The sequence below is a fragment of the Octopus bimaculoides genome, chromosome 8 (genome assembly GCF_001194135.2).
Source record: "Octopus bimaculoides isolate UCB-OBI-ISO-001 chromosome 8, ASM119413v2, whole genome shotgun sequence".
Classification (NCBI taxonomy): domain Eukaryota; kingdom Metazoa; phylum Mollusca; class Cephalopoda; order Octopoda; family Octopodidae; genus Octopus; species Octopus bimaculoides.
Window position 1 is genome coordinate 54,712,562 of NC_068988.1, and position 3,505 is coordinate 54,716,066.

Consider the following 3,505-nt stretch of genomic DNA (forward strand, 5'->3'; position numbering starts at 1 on the left):
CGGTGGTGGTGGTAGTGGTAGAGGTGTTTCCAGAGTTGTTCTGTTTACTTCTGATTGTTGTGATATTGCCATGTTACTCTGTTATGGTATTGATGTAGCTTATATAAATATTTACTGTCACCTGTACCACTGTGTACTGTGTGTGTGTGTGTGCCTCATACCAGTACCAATATGTACTACCAATTGTACAGCCAGGCTATTGAGGAGAATCTCTGAAATGGGTCTTTTAATTAATATATAAAAAAAGAAGAAAACTAGCAGCTAAGTCTTCAAAGGAAAGCACACCTTGCCATCTTTAAAAAAAATGAAAGGTGAAACACATTGGACTGTGTAGTCCTTGATACTGCTACTACTATTACTACTACTGTATACCATTACATATAAAGCAGTAAGGTACATTGAACTGTAATCCTTGATAGTCACAGCTTGAGCATCTTTGATCACAGACATGTTGCATCAAGGCCACTTTAGAGTTAAAATTTACTACTACTACTACTACTACTACTACTACTACTACTACTACAGTAGTGTACCACTACATGTATAGCAATGTCTTCTACTACGTATGACAGTGTGTACTGTGTCTTGTACTAGTGCCAGTATGTACCACTACATACAGCAGTGTTTGTTATTTTGTAATCATGGAGTGCCATCACCTTTTTTTTTCTAACATGCATTAGTTGGAGGAGGAAGTACGGTATTCATGATATTTCTCTGAACCTCCAGTACTGATGGAAGGAAGGAAAGACCCTCTGATTGGGGACTAGGCCTGAATGTTTGCAACAGAGGGTATGTTACTGAAGGCATTCAAGGTCGAGTTGGTGGTGGCAGTGGTGGTGTTAATAGACTGAATGATGGATTAATCCTATCATTTCTATCAAAGTGTAGCATCACCCTGTATCATAACAGTGTATAATAGTCTGGTATTTGCCAACTTGGGATAAATATCAATAGCATTTTGTTTGAATAGCTTTCATCTAAAATCCTATCAATCTTTTATCATTTGGTTCTCTTATGCACACACACACATACATGCACACGTGCACTGCACACAAACACCTCGCTGTTCCCTCCCCTCCTCAAAGCTTGGCTTTCCATCTACTGATAATGCCAACACCATCCACCCCACTTCAATGCAATCACTGGCAATTTGCAGTCCCTACCCTGTAATCAATGGTGCAAGTAGTGACACCCATGATCTCATCACCTTACACTCAACGCTCAGTTAAGGGCCCCATAATAAACAATTTCTAACAAAAGTTTTTCTACAACTGTATAGAAATGTATAGAATTCGGGGAGAAAAAAAAGAAAAGATGTCCTCACCATCACCCTCTTCCATCCGGTGTGCCAGCAGTTCGCCACCCTACCACACCACATTGCTGTCCCTCAACCCCACTCTCTATTGCTTCTGCTGCTGCTGCTGCTTAGTAAGTGTTTAATAATGAACTTTACAATAGATTTCTTCTCTCTGCTCGTTCAATATTCATCACTTCCCATTGACTGAGAAGTTATCGGTATTTGTCTTTTTGTTGTTGACTGATTAAACATGAAATGTGTTTTCACGAAAACTGGTGAGCCACAGTTGAAAGCACAACATTGGACAACACTGACATTGTTGTCACTGTTAACTCATTTATTTCTCTGTAGTTTTATATATGTATTTTTTTTTTCACTGCCATGTGTTTTCCTGTTACTTCATTATTGATCCCCCTTTCTCATAGTGCCACAAATGCCATCAACTATCTGCTTACTTTCACAGAATTTACTGATATTTATGTATGCATTTATTTATTTATGTATGTATTCATTAACTTACTTTCTTCGTAATAAAAACTACTGCTATTGTTGGCTAATTTGAATTTTGTTTATCGTGCGTACAAGGTTGTGAAGTCACAGCTAGTTGAATCGATAAAATGCTTGCTTGCTTGCTGGGTAATGAATCGACAGTTCGTTTCCTGCAATGGCCACATATTACATGTTCCCTGACAAAGCGTTGAACTTTCAGTAACTCTACATTACAAGCTCAGCTGTAAAATTATTTTGGAGTTTATGACCCTTACAAAGAATATACAAGTTGGGTACAACAGTGAAAGGATCATATTTGCAAGGAATAAATTATCTTAAACAGTTATCAGGTTATATAAAGGAAATTTTCTGGCTGCATCACAAGATGCCAATGAACATATGTATTTAGGAGAATATTCATTATTACCTTCAAATTACTATAATGACCACCAACCTTAGTATAATAAAAAGCCTTGATGCCACTCCCAGCTTAGAATGGACATAAACCATATAATAAACCCAATGATAATTTCACAGCAATATTTACTCTCGTCACATGTCAATAACCTTTCTGTGTAGTAAGAAGTTTGCTTCCCAACTACATGGTTTCAGGTTCAGTTCCCCTGCATGGTGCCTTAGGCAAGTGTCTTCTACTGTAACCTCAGACTGACCAAAGCCTTGGGAGTAGTGGTAGTCAGATACTGAAAGAAGCCGGTCATATGTGTGTGTTTGTCCTCCACCACTGCTTGACAACTGGTGTTGATGTGTTTACATTTCCATAACTTTAGCAGTTCAGCAAACGAGACTGATAGAATGAGTACCAGGCTTTACAAAAAAATGGTTAGTTCTGTGGTTGATAAGTTTGACTAAAATTCTTCAAAACAGTGCCCCAGCATGTCCACAGTCTAATGACTAAAAAAAAGTAAAAGATAAAGATAAAAAATTAGCATGAAGTAGAATCATCTCCAATCTTTCTTCAAATAAAGCAATTTTTTATGACAATTGTGCATTTGCAAACTGTATTTACTAAATTACTTATATCTCACCAATCCCAACCTTCTACCATCTTAGAGTTTCTGTAACATTATATGGTTCACACAGCTCTTTAACTTAAACAACAAGTTAAATATCACCGAAAGTTTTGTAATCCTTATAGATAAACATTTCCCATTGCATCTCTGCCACAGGAAACTCTTTAATTGGAACTGTTTAAAAGTCAATTGGAGCTGTATGTATAAGCCAACAAAAACACCCAAGGCAAGCTGCACTTGCAGAAATATCAAGGCATGCCCTGCTTAGCCATTTGTATAATGTTGAATTGATAGTATACAAAAGTTACCTTTATGAAACTGGACTAACTGTAAATTTATATACAGATATGATAAAAAGCAGATTTTAACAACACTATTTCAACTGCGTTTCATCATTCAAGCATGTTAAAGACAAGAATGCTATAACTTTGTCAAATTACATTTGATGTTTAAAGATGACAACTTTTATGTTTACATCAGTTAGAAGATCCTTGGGTAAAAAAAGAAAGAGGCCCTATATAAATGGTGCAAAAAGATGCTTCTTGATATGAGGTACTCTTTGAAAATAACTCATATTGACAAAAACATTAATGCTGTGCAATACCTAAACATTTGATTAGAATTCTTTAGAAAATTACATCACGGCCAGATGTTCTTTCCTTCTATATATCATATATATATATATATA

General features: G+C 36.3%; 1 protein-coding gene across 18 annotated transcripts in view; it reads left to right on the forward strand.

The window, feature by feature from the left end:
* The window catches only part of LOC106882633 (tensin-1), an 835,201-nt gene that overhangs the window by 692,152 nt on the left and 139,544 nt on the right, over positions 1-3,505 (forward strand). The window lies entirely within an intron of this gene.